The sequence below is a fragment of the Peromyscus leucopus genome, chromosome 8a (assembly GCF_004664715.2).
Source record: "Peromyscus leucopus breed LL Stock chromosome 8a, UCI_PerLeu_2.1, whole genome shotgun sequence".
Classification (NCBI taxonomy): domain Eukaryota; kingdom Metazoa; phylum Chordata; class Mammalia; order Rodentia; family Cricetidae; genus Peromyscus; species Peromyscus leucopus.
This window is the reverse complement of record NC_051085.1, coordinates 45,391,614-45,405,538: the sequence shown is the minus strand read 5'-3', so window position 1 is coordinate 45,405,538 and position 13,925 is coordinate 45,391,614. Positions and strand designations below refer to the sequence as shown.

The 13,925-nt window shown below is 47.5% G+C and overlaps 1 protein-coding gene and 1 long non-coding RNA gene across 5 annotated transcripts in view; one reads left to right on the top strand and one right to left on the bottom strand.

Moving 5' to 3' along the window:
* The window catches only part of Scaf8 (SR-related CTD associated factor 8), a 156,679-nt gene that overhangs the window by 80,305 nt on the left and 62,449 nt on the right, over positions 1-13,925 (bottom strand). The window lies entirely within an intron of this gene.
* LOC119086869 lies at positions 7,194-10,768 on the top strand. The gene is made up of 2 exons (XR_005090254.1): positions 7,194-7,558; positions 10,236-10,768. It is a non-coding gene; the product is annotated as an uncharacterized LOC119086869 (long non-coding RNA).

The following is a 13,925-nucleotide window of genomic DNA, read 5'->3' as shown; positions in this document are numbered from 1 at the left end:
CATCTGTTTGGTGCTGTTCTTAGAAACTTGGAGACCCCATCTCTAAGACTCTTTCTTGCCTGATTACTACACCCAATGGAACCCGAGCGAAAACTGACTTTTTGTTAGTTTTGAGATTGCGCGTGCGCGCATGCACACACATCTCACAGTGTAGCTCAGGCTGGCTTTGAACTTGAGGCAGTCTCCCAACCTCAGCATTCCAAATGCTGCACTGCAGGTGTGAGCCACTTGCCAGCAGGAAAAACAACCCTGTGTCTTCATACAAGCTAAGTTGCCTCTAACTCCAAGGGGCTCTTACTCTGGGCTGTGAGCAGATGCTCGCTCTAAGTGGCTGTGGCTGGCGATGTCATTCCTCCTTTTGGGGGAGACTGCAGTGGAGCTGCCCTGTCACCTCACAGCCCTGGCTGACCCCCAGCCCCCTGCCTCTCTTCCCCTTTCAGGACCCAGGCACCTTTGCACACCAAGAGGATTTGCATAGCTTCGCTCTGCCTTACGTCACAAAGGATGGCTGGCGAGCCCTTGGGTGTCTCCTCTCCTTGCAAACCCAAGTTCTTACCCCGGGACTCGAGGATCCCGAGGTCTCTAATTTTATCTATGACACACGAAGTTGCGAAGTCCCAAGACGAGTTCGTTCGAGAATCCCAGACAGCATGTGACTCCAGTCCCAGCCCCAGCCTGCTGCTCTGTGAACCCCATCAGCCCGACAAGTTCTGCTGTACCCAAACTCGGCCCCCAAGGGGACTCTGGCACTGTGGAGGCGACCTGCTTGCGTGGCGCAGGTACAACCGTACTTCACCAGGTACCAAAGGCAAGGCTATCCTGGCTGGGGAGGGCATTTCAGCTCATCAACCTCCCGGTCACTAGCTCACCAGTGCCAGGGCTTTGGGGACAGCCACAGCCTGCCTCCTTTTTCTCCTCTATTTGGACATGTTGTCAACTCCACCTCTCCAAGAGGCGCCTTGTCGCGTTCCTAGGTGTTAAGTGAATGCCTGTGTGTCCACGCGCTCCTGGTTTTCAACAACTAACTTAACCAGACAGCGGAGGCCTGGGCTTTAACTGCATCCCACCCACACCCGATACAGATGTTGAACACATATTTGCTAACACCTGTGCTTCCCTAAAGGCCTGGGAAAGAGGAAAAGGAAAGACCAACTTTCCGTGAGGATCCCTCTCCTGCCCCGCCCCCTTCGCCTCCACTTTCTAGGACACTTAGGGATGAATGCCCACTGCCGCTGAGGCTGGCTCTCCTTGAGTCTGGTGCCTTTGATCCTTTTCTTTTCAGAATCTAGTAATGCTAAAGGACAGCTCCCAAGCTGTTCGTCGCCTTTCCACACTTTCAGACGCACTCTTCCGTTCTGGGGAGCTACGCTGGGCTCTTACTAATCATGCGCTGTGCAGAACGGAGCCCACAGCCACTGAGCCCCTGACCGCCAGGGGCAGAGGCTCAGCTCCACATGTAGATTGCTTTTCCCTTACCTAGAGGGTCTTATAAACCACCAAAACAAAACAAAACAACAACAACAAAAAAACACCTCACTGGGTCACGTGTGTGTGTGTGTGTGTGTGTGTGTGTGTGTGTGTGTGTGTGTGTGTGGTGACTCGTTTAAAAACTCGAGTATTGATACAGTGCAGTCTCTCAGGGGCCAGCTAATGGACAAGGTTTTTTAACACCTTGTCTTAGAAATATCAGGCTCTCCAGTTAATGAAGAAGGCACTGCACTTTGCGGACTTCTGTCTACTCTAAGGAATCTGCAGCATCCCTAAAGAAATCCACCTAGTTCATATACCTGACAACAGACTGCAGCAAGTTAGATGCAATGTGCCTCGGGACAACTGGTTTACCTCGCCTACCTAGAGGCAATGCCTTTACAGATCAACTAGAGCATGGAGTTTAAAAGTACACATAGAATGTAAAATCTACAACCAGTCCCAATTTTCAAAACCAAATACAGACTACAAAAATGTGACGACTTTGCAGGTAAGAGAACTTGCCACCAAGCCTGACAATGTGAGTCATCTCTGGGATCCACGTAAGAGAACAAAAGAACTGACTTTAACCTCCGCATGCTCACTCTGGCATGTGTGAGCCGCCGCACCAATAAATGTAATGAAGATTTTTTTTAAAAAATGCTTCCCAAATCTTTCTGTGTCAAATACTGGTTTCCATTACCTAGAAGTGGTATTTGGGAACTTTAAAAAAAAAAAAGATTTATTTATTATGAATACGGTATGTATGCCTGCATGCCAGAAGAGGGCACCAGATCTCATTACAGATGGCTGTGAGCCACCATGTGGTTGCTGGGAATTGAACTCAGGACCTCTGGAAGAGCAGCCAGTGTTCTTAACTTCTGAGCCATCTCTCCAGCCCCCAATATATGGGAACTTTGAGCATAGAGACTTTGGCGGCCAGATTTCTGATTTCTGTAAATGGACAGATTACTGCTCTCAATTCTTGAACTGAACACCACTGCCTTATAATTAGCAAGATGGGTCTCTAATATGAAAAAAAATACATCAGTAAATGGAAATGTTAAAAAAAAAAGTCTCACATCTTCCACCGAAGCCACCACCCTTAAATGCAAAGTAGATAAAGAGCGACACCTCGGCACAGCTCACCGAGAGAGGAGTGACTGCAGGTGATTACGACAGCAGAGAACACTGGACCAGCAGAGGGAAGTTCACTGCGTGAGCACAGGACAACCTCAAAGGAAAAAAAAAAAAAAAAGAGCAAGAAAAAACCTTGAGGAATTGATGGCCACACACTTATCGTGTTCCTTGATACGGAACCATTACAACTGTGGGTTAATTAAGGAGAACACAATGTAAGCTCTTGGTCCATGGGTGTAAGAATTGAGCTATTCTAACCAGCTCGGGTTTACTTAGAAAGCTGGTGGTGGTGGCAGCCGCGGCGGTGGCCTGACTGTTCATCGCATCCGAGAGCACCGTTCTGTAGGCCTCCCGGGTGCTACCATGGTGGCAGCATCCCACACCAGGAAGCAGGTACTCTCATACTGAGGCACAGAGTAACTACAAGGACATCAGAATGGGGTGTGTGTGTGTGTGTGTGTGTGACAGGCCAGGTCTTAATCGTCACCTGGATGAGGACGGTGGTACTGAAAGCATCACCGTGTTATGCACCACGGTCTGCAGTGGCGTGTGCTAGCTCCCAGCAGCTTGCTGCTCCAGAGTTCCTTCTGACTTAGGCCACTGAGATTTACACACCTTGACTATCTGAGGACAAAGCCACGGCAATGTTATTCAAAACAGAACTGTGCTTTGTTCATAAATATTCTTCTATCAGCAAATGTAGACACCCTCAGAGGAAGGGACTCTTCCGGCAGCTACCTCAGGAGATAACACGGACAGCACAGCAGAGTGACAAGCGTGTGAATGTGTGGAAGCTACCTACCATTCACAAGGAAGCACAAATGTGGGTGTGGTCAGCTAACTTGCCTGTGCATATTACAGGAAGACCTTGATGATTCCACGGAGCTTTATCAGGACATGGCCCCCGGATGTGAACAAACAGCAAATGGCTGTCTTGAATAGCAACAGGCAAAGGATTGAGTTTAAGGGGTGACTGTGTGTGGAGGAGGAAGGTAAGCCCCCTGAAAATCAGTGATGAATAACTACTGGTTCAAAGCCACCACGACGGCTCTGGTCGCCTTCTACAGGGGCACAGTGACCTCTACTGGTAGAAACACAGAATGCTGATGTGATTTTTTTTTCTTCCTTAAACACCCCAACTGAAGTACGCCACGCACATCCTAGCAGAGAACAGAAAGAACTGTACAGTGTTTCAGCTCAGAAGCTAATCCTGCTGGCATTTCAGAACACCTTATAGCTATCAACGCAGCTATAAAAATATCTTAGAAGTACCTCCAAGCATAGCCAGTTCCCACAGGCACCAACCACAGAATAAAAGAATACATACATCAAGATGCATCAAAACTCCCTACGGCCGAGTCTTAGGTGGCCCGCTTTCTCGTGAACATCGGTTTCCCTGTTTTTAAAGCAACAGTTAAAGCTTTGGCTTTCTCTCTTAATTCTGAACCGCTGTCAGAAATCAATTGTGGACAATTTTTAAGTTTATAGTGACTTTGGATAATTAAATTTTACCTTGACCTGAAAAAAAAAAAAAAAAAAAAAAAGCGGCCAGATGACAACACCTGACCCCGGTGGCCCCCAAACTCCACGACCTAACCACTGGAACACATGTGAACAAACAGGGGGAATGCAATGTGTGAGTCCAGAGCACAGGTTTACAGGAACCAATAAGGCTATCTTTAAATCCTACAGGCTAAGATAATTTCCTTAATAACTTCATTTTCAGAACTTTCCACTATAGAGAACAAAGCAGTAAAGAACTCAGAATGACCCTCTTTGTGACATACATGAAAAGTCCACCCTGAAACCACAGAAGTAACAACTTCTTTAATCCTGCCTGTCTCCCCCCCCCCCCTCAGATCACACATAATAAAAATAACTGCAAAGTGGTGAGCTGGGTCCCTGCACAGAGACGAGACAAAGCTTGGGCTGGGGTGTTAGAGGCCAAGCTCACTACCAAAAGTCTAAGAAAAGACACACGTTGGTGCAGGTGCAGAGTTTACTGAGGACGAGGAGCGGAGAAGTGAAGGCGTCCATACTTAACTCTGTGACTACGTCACCTTTCCACTGTTTCTATTGCTAACGTGCGGCTGTGTATACAAGACATGGCCAGGGACACAACGGGGAACGGAACGCCATCCTTGCGCCAAGGAACCAGCAGCAGCAGCAGGACTATTACGTAAGTGAGTATAAGCACACGTCTCAAGCCGCTCTTCCTTAGAACACAGAGTTTTTCATCAATAATGATGTGAGGTTTATCAGTTCCCTCCCTCCCTCCCTTCGGGCAACACCATCTGCACCGGAAGTGCCCTGCTGCTGAAGACCCGCGGGCCGCTTCTCTTAGACCAGCGGTTCTCAACCTGTGGGCTGCGACTCCTCTGAGGTCGAACGCCCCTTCCACGGGGCTGCCGAAGACCATCAGAAAACACAGATATTTACATTGGGATTCAAAACAAAATTACAACTGTAGCAAAATTACAGTTATGAAGCAGCAGTGAAAATAATTTTGTGGTTGGGGGTCACCACAGCACGAAGAATTGTATTAAAGGGTCGCAGCATCAGGAAGGTTGGGAAACCACTGCCTTAGATGGGACGAGACAGGAAATTAGTTCAAGGGTTACTGACATTATCAGAATGCAATTATGACTTAGTTAACCAATGCCATCAGGACATGTCTAGGACGAAGGCTGAAAGACAGGGAAAATTAAGAAGTGAGAAATGAGCCGGGCGGCGGCGTTGCGCACGCCTTTAATCCCAGCACTCGGGAGGCAGAGGCAGGTGGATCTCTGTGAGTTCGAGGCCAGCCTGGGCTACCAAGTGAGTTCCAGGAAAGGCGCAAAGCTACACAGAGAAACCCTGTCTCGAAAAACCAAAAAAAAAAAAAAAAAAAAAAAAAAGTGAGAAATGGAAAGGTCTTACTCCAGCAGGTCTGGTTCACAGAAGTTCAACATGGCTGAACAAGCCACAGCCAAGATCACCTGCACAGAGACTATACTCCATTTGGGGGGAGATGCCTCAAGTGAAGAGTACTAAAGCAGTTAATGGGGGGGGATGTAGGGATGTAGGTCAGTTGATAGAATGCTCGCTTAACAATGCATGATATCCCTGAGGTGGACCCGAGCATCGTATAAAACCAGAGGAGGTGGCTCACACCAGTCATCCCAGCACTGGGTGGGGTGGGGGGGGTGGGGGAGGCAGAGGGCTCAGAGGTCAAGATCGTCGTCAGGTGTCTATCCAGTTCAAGGGCAGGCTTTCCGTGGGGGAAGGTGATGGATGGAAGGGACGGCTTTGCTTCCCCGCCTCTTGTTCTCCTCTCAGCCCACAGGACAGTGCCTTCCTCACACAAGGTTGACACCAGACACCACGAGAGCAACTCGGCCTTCGGAAAGAGTTCAGGGCTGTAAACACTGTGAGCTCTTGGTGAAGAACTCCCACATAAACACTGAAACCTTCACGGTACCGTGAAAGACCACATCCAGAAATACGGTAAGGACATTTAAAACTCTGCCTGAACTGGGTACAAGGGAGAGAAAAACAGGATGTGACTAAAATAATCCACAGGACATTTGGTTAATGGAATTACGGTTAACCAGGGAGTGGAATATAATCGCAGCTTCACCAAGTGATTGCATACTTGGCGTGTAGTGGGAGCATCCAGGCAGATGAGTGCTCTCGGTTACAGTAATGCCCCTGCAAAATGAGGCTGGCCGCCTGGTTACTATTCATACCTTATGGTACTGCTTGGATTGTATACGGTAAATATCTAGTAAGACACACAGTAATGTCATTAAATAAAAACACCATTCTGGAGGCTATGGAGACAGCTCAGTGGATGAGACAGCTTGCTCCACAAAAAATAAGGACATGGGCTGGAGAGATGGCTCAGAGGTTAAGAGCACTGACTGCTCTTCCAGAGGTCCTGAGTTCAATTCCCAGCAACCACATGGTGGCTCACAACCATCTGTAATGAGATCTGGCGCCCTCTTCTTGCCTGCAGTCATACATGCTGTATACATAATAAATAAATAATCTTTAAAAAAAAAATAAGGACATGAGTTCAAATCCCAAGCACCCACATTAAAAAATAAAAATTAAATAAACAATAACAACAACTTGGCTGCAAGTGCCTATGACTCCGGAATCAGAGAGAGGCGGATCCACAAAGCTTGCTGGCGAGAGAGACCCTGCCTCAAAGCCGTTAAGGTGAGAGCTGTGGAGGAAGATACCTGGTGTCCCACCGTGGCCTCCAGATGCGTACTACAGCATGGGCATGCAAGCACGCACGCCATCACAGGCATGCACTATACCAAACATACGGGGGGAGGGGCACCCTTCCAAATGACAAGAGGAAGAGGAAGAGGAAAACGAGTATAAAGCAAAGCATTACCAGGTCAGTGTGAGAGGTTTTCAAAGCAAGCTACACAGGCCAGGTGTCCAACCTTTGGCATTTCCTCGCCAAGAGCATGACTCTAACACATTCACTTGTCAAAGCAAGGCTCAATTAGGAAGAACAGTGGAAAGGCTGAAGTGGTAAAATGCTGGTGTTCTTAACAGAAATAAACCCTCGGTGAAGGTGGGGGGGGCGTGGTAGTTTTCATAAAAGATTTTCTTACTCTTTCACTTTATTCAAAGCATCACCCTAAATGATCACACTCCAGGAATCAGCTCTGGGGAAACAACTTCCTCTATTTTTTTATTTTTTTTTTTTGAGACAGGGGGTTCTCTGGCTGGCCTAGAACTTGCTCTGTAGACCAGGCTGGCCACTTGCCTCCCTGGGATTAAAGGCGTGCTCCACCACCGCCCTGTGACTCTGTCTGTGGAGATTTGTTGCCAACATTGAAAAGCTTGTCCAAGACTGACACTGCTCGGCATAAAGAACCAACCATTGGTGTTTGTCCTCAAGAAAGGGCAGTCTGTGCTTAGGACAGAGTTCTTCTTGAGGAGGAAGAAGGTAGGTTTAAAAAAAAAAAAAAAGCAGAAAAAAAATCAAGACCATCACAGTTAGGAAACATAGATCATATTCATTCTAAACATGCTAAGGTTTTAAACGGTACAACTTTCCCTTTCTGAAGGTGTTCAGTAAGCAGCCATGCTACTCACTATGGAGCTCCATCGAAGGGGAACTGGAAGGAGCTGAGGCAAGAAAGCGAAGCGGGGTGGGGGGTAGCTATACACTGTGTTGTGACTGACAGAGGGGTGGCTGGCAGGGGGGTGAGGGCTGAGATGGAGAGCAAGGCTCATCAACCTTAGTGGAAATAAATGGGACTAGGGACAAGTATCACGTTTCCTCTCGTGTGGATGGATCTGTCATCTATATCTATCCATCTATCCACCCATCCACTCCATCCACCCATCCATCCATCCATCTTTCATCCATCATCTGTCTGCCTATCTATTGTCTGTCTGTCTGTCTAATCTATCTATCTATCTATCTATCTATCTATCTATCTATCTATCTACCATTCATCCATCATCTGTCTATCTAATTATCTGTCATCTATCATCTATATATCTATTCCATCATCTACAGACCCATCAATCATCTACTGGCTTATCTATCAGGTAGGGAAGTGAACAGGATTGCCTGGGGAAAGGAAGGGAGGTAGCAGGAACGGAGACAGGAAAGGTTAATGGGGAGTAAATATGGTCAAGGCGGACACCTGACTAAAAATGTCTTTGTGAAACTCATCACCATAGACTGCTTGTACTCCAATTTAATAGAAAAAGAAATAATCTTCATTGCACAGCTTCTATGAAGACCTTCTCAAAAGTAACAAAAGGAGTGAGCAAGTGCCCTCAGTGGCACTTGGTGGTGGAGATGCATTGGGACACCCTAGTCATCTATGATGTGTGCTCAGTCTGCTCACTGGAACACCCTAGCCATCTATGATGCATGCTCGGTCTGCTCCCTGGAACACCCTAGTCATGTATGATGCGTGCTCGGTCTGCTCACTGGGACACCCTAGCCATCTATGATGTGTGCTCGGTCTGCTCACTGGGACACCCTAGTCATCTATGACACGTGCCCGGTCTGCTCACTCCGTGGCTGTGCACTACAGTACAGTGCAGACTTCACTACATCAAGATGTGACAGAGAACTCGAGAATAGATGAGGGAGGAAGCATGTAACTTTTAAGTTCCTGCCCAAACAGTACCAGAGTTGGACTAACTTGAAACCCAATAGAAGACAGCAGCTCCTGGACTGATTATGTCTTTTCAAAGTGACACATTTAAAGAAGGCAGCACACCTTACACAGAGTCCCCTTTTACCAACACTGAGAACAATTTTCTAATTCGGGAGTTTTGTGGATGGGATGATCCCCAGGTGGACTCTCGGGTCCACCCAATGGCCGCTCATCTGGGGAGGTTTAAAACTCTGGCTTTCTCATCTTCCGAGGGAGCTAATCATATGATCATAGAGTGCTTAGCCTCCATGAGCACATAACAGAATGAAAACCTTGCGCTGGTGTGCTGGCGGCAAAACTGCTGGGAATCACGGGATGAGAAACATGCCAAGGCTGCCCGGTCCCTTAAGCCTGAAATTTAAAAACCGGCCGGGCCTGGTGCCAGGGCCCAGAGCGCCAGCGACTCCGGAGGCTGAGGCTGGAGAACGGCTTCAGGGCAGGTATGCGGGGCTATGGTGGACACCGGTGGGGTGACAGAAACACAATAAAAACCTGTACAAACCAGCCAGCCAGAGTGGCCGTCCATGCCTATAATCCCAGCACTCAGAAGGGGCGGGCAGGTAGAAAGGGAGGGCCAGACGCGCTCAGCCTCCATGGCGAAACCCCGTCCCAAAAAACATAACAGAAAGCAACAACGAACTACAGCACACCCCAAAGTGGACACCGTCTACACTGCCTCCTGTCCCTTAAAACCGAACGGCCACCCGAGAGGTCAAGGGTCATCCCTTAGGAAGCTAACATTTCCAGGCAACAGCCACATTTAATGGAGACGGTTTTATTTCTGCGTTTTATGGGAGAGCCTTCGGGTGCTCTATGTTAACATCAGCACGGTGCAGCTCACAGCAGATTAAAAAGCTCAACAGATTCTACAATTTCTAGAAAACTGATAAATGAAACCTAATTTTTACTATGGCTACTGACTTCTTCCTCCTTCCTTATTTATTTTAGTTTAAAGTTGGGGGGGGGGCGGTGTGTGTGTGTGTGTGGGGGTGTCCCTGAGTGCAATACTTGCAGAGGCCAGAAGAGGGCACCAGCTTCTCAAAGCTGGAGTTACAGAGGGTGTTTAGCGGCCCAAGATGGGTGCTGGGAACCAAACTTGGCCTTTTGAAAGGATAACAAGCGCTCTAAACACTGAGCTGTATCCCTCGCCGCACCATTTTTAATTTTGAGTCAGAGTCACACGCAGCCCAGGCGGGCCTTGAACTCCCTACGTAAGCAAGCTGATCTTGAAGTCCTGGTTCTCCTGCCTCTCTCCTGAATTCTGGGTTACGGTGTGAGCCACCCCGCCGTGTTTATCACCCAGGATCAGTGCTTTGTCTGGAAAGTTCTGACCGCAGGCATTTCAAAATCTACCTCTCTCTTTAGAAACTTCAACCAGGTGTTTTGCGTCACGGGCTTTAGCTATTCCTTGTCCTTCCTCTTGTTTTTCGTTTTATCACACAGTTCGGCGGCAAAGGAAAAGAGCAAACCAAACCGACTCACACTACAGTCCAATGCACACCCAGTGTGCTTAACGACAGAGTCTGGAGACCCTGAGCCACCAAACGCCTTTCCCTTTCTGTAAAGGGGTAAAACGGTCTATTTTAAAAATCGAATCAGCACAAGAGACAACACAGGGAAGAAAAAGGTGAGGCCAGGGGCAAATTCCTAGGAGAGCTCTCTCAGGCAGGAGACGGGCAGCACAGTCCCAAACCCGTCTGCGTTCTTTTAAACAGATACAGCTGGTGTATGGAGTGAGCGCAATGTGGGTGAGTGGATCATCTCCCCCATTGTGTCTCTCCCACCACAGACAACAGGCTGTCCTCCACAGATGCTGATGAATGACCTGAGCACATTACAAAGAGGCGGTTTGGTTTCCATGTTATCAAGAAACCAGAATGGACAGTATCACGCTCTACAGACTGTAAGGTTCACGAAGCCAGGAGGAACCTTCTCTAGGTTCCATCCCTAACCCAATTAAAATGAATAGAAGTCCATTTTTCTGTTACTTTGTCAGTTAAATAAATAGGAAAACAGTAAAAATCTGAACTTACAGATTTACACCAACCACAGGCCAAGAAGCTAGAATGGAGCTAAGGAATCCCTAACCAGGAATAAGTTATAGCTAGTGACATGCCTGGCTGCATGCTGCAGAACTTTCTCCTCTAGCTTCCTGGACACGACTGCGAACTGTAAATCTTGTTTCGACCTCTGCCCCTACCCCTTCTTAAAAGGCTGGAGAGTTGACAAGAGTTTAAGAGTACATTCAATGGTCACTGTAACACACTCTAGAAGTATCTGATTATTGCAGGGGAGTTTAAACAGGCAGTACAAGAGGGGGTAGAATTCTCTACTCTTAAAACTGCTTCATGCTGGCACTGTTACAAAGACGGAATGTGGCAAACCCTGGAGGTTGGCCTGCTTCGCTGACTATTCAACTCCTGGGGTACGGGGGTGGGGTGGGGTGGGGGTGGGGGGCTGTGTGCTTTACTATGAAATGGGAATGGACTGCACCGTAAGAAACTCCAGGCTGGAGGACACGGCTCAGTGGTTTTATAAAAGTGCTTGCTATGCAAAAGAGAAGACCCGAGTTCAAATCCCGGGGACCCACGTAAAAGCCAGATGCACAGTCCCGGAGCCTGTCATCTCAGCATTCCTATGGGGAGACACGTGTAGGAAACAGGAGAATCCTAGCAGCTCAGAAGCCTGCTAGGCCAGCAGACGCAGCAGAAAAACAGATCCTGCCTCAAACAGTATGAAAGGCAAGGACCAACAAACATCCAAGGCTGTCCCTCCAACCCCCGCATGTGCGTGGCATGCCCATGCAACGTCTAATGGATGGGCATGCCCATGCACCCTGAATAAAAAATAGTACACCATTCATTTCAAATACCAGTAGACTGAATGTCCTTTCAGCTTCCACTTGATAATGGATGCCGTACACAACATGAGCTGCTAGGAAACGTCCCAACTAAGACAGAAGCTGGGGGGGAACAAATCTGAATGGCTCATCAGAACGACAGTTCCATAGGAGGTTACAATTCAGGATCTACATTTCTCAAAACGGAGCGCACGCACACGTCACCTGGGTGGCTGGCTAAGGACACAATGTCCCTCCACTGCCTCAACACTTTCAGCTCAGCTGGGTCCTGAGGCCTGCGCTGTTTCCTCAAACCACATTTTAGTGAAGTGTGTGTGTGTGTGTGTGTGTGTGTGTGTGTGTGTGTGTGTGTGTGTGTAGGTCTGAGGACAACCTGTGGGAGTCCATTCTCTCCTTCCATGCTGGTCCCCGGGATGGAACTAAGGTTGTCAGACTCGGTGGCAGGCACCTTTCACTGGCTGAGCCACCTTGCCAGCCCTTGGCCTGAAGTTTTAAGCAAGTCCGTTTCAGTGTTATCATCATTGTAAGGTTATTCACGATCTCCCTACCCACTCAGAGGAATTCTGACCTTAGAGGTGTGAGACAGCTTCCAAGTGAAAAAGAGTGATTCTGATACTACACACCTTTGCTCTAGCTGGGGCCCTCACCCAGAACGACTCTGACCCTTCTCTGCCTTCTCAGTAGTCCCAAGAGGCCCAGCCTAAAGCTCATTTCCTGTTTCACAGCCCATGGGATCTTTACCTCATCACCGAGTACTAAGCACACACCTTAGGTTCTGCTGTTCTATATCCTATCACACACACACATACACACGCACACATGGACACACACATACAGACACACTCTATATACCCCTCCAAGCTCCCGACATTCTAAGTCCTTCAAGGATACATTGGCAAACTTCCCTAGTATCTCGACCCCTAACCCAGACTCTCAAATAGAATGCCTGTATAACGGAAACAGACATTGACAAAAAAGTCTCACAGCTGTGGTTATCAGCAAATCCCAACCCAAGAAAGAATCGTCATTTAGAATGTAAATATTTGTAATTGTAATATTATGCAACTATAAGTTACGTAAATACCAGAATGACCGCCACGCATCAGAACTACACCCGGAACCGTCTGTGTCTTCTGCTACTGAGCACTAAGCCTTCAAAACAGAAATCGCCTCTTCCTGCCACTAATGCTTGATGACGTTCTTCGGAGCCCCCTTCACCGCCCCTTCTAAGAGGCAACTGGGGCACTTAGTACACGCACAGGCCCCCAGCACTGCCCTTACAGTCCCCAGACAAGCAACAGAAGCTGTTCCGTCCTCAGCTATGGACATCCAGAGATGAGTTCTGCAGTTTATATCCACGGAGCCCTGTTCAGTTCCTGGCGGACAGGAACGTAGATAGGTTCTAATGGTCAATTAGATAGGTCAACAAATATTGACCTTTAAAACCAGAGACAGCCTGAAGATACAGACAACCTGTCTTCGCTGAGGATTTTAATGATTCCCAACCTCATGAGACTTGGTGTTAGTTATTTTTCTAAACTGCTAGGGCCAGAGAGATAGCCCAGCGGGTAAAGTCATCTACCACGAAGGCCGATGATTTGAATTTCATCCCGGGAACTCTAGGGCAGAAGGTGAGAACTGACTCCTGAAAGCTGTCCTGTGACCTCCACACACATGGGCAGTAGCATGCATACACCTAAACACACACACACACACACACACACAGAATAAAATTTAAGATGTGGCAAAATTCGCCTGACTTAAATGTTATTCTCTTCTTTTCTTTCTTTCTTTTGTTTTTTTGAGACAGAGTTTCTCTGTGTAGCTTTGCGCCTTTCCTGGAACTCACTCTGTAGACCAGGCTGGCCTCGAACTCACAGAGATCCGCCTGGCTCTGCCTCCCAAGTGCTGAGAATAAAAGTGTTTGCCACCACCGCCCAGCAAATGTTATCTTCTTAATAGTATTTTTATGTTTCAAGAAAACTGAAAACAATACTGTGATACTGATTAAAACACAGAATCCTTTCCTGGAAAAAAAAAAAAAAACACCTGAATTTGGAAATCCCTGCTTATCTGATATTGTATTGCTAGCATGAGTAATTACAACAGATTATTACAGTTAAATTATTGGTATTTCAGTTGTGATATACGATGTATACTTAACTAGCTTTTCTGCATTCTTTTATATTCATAAATAGACTCTGATAACAGCAGCTAATCCTTATAAAGAGCATGATTATCGCCTTTGCTTACTGAGGCTTTTTTCTTTTTTA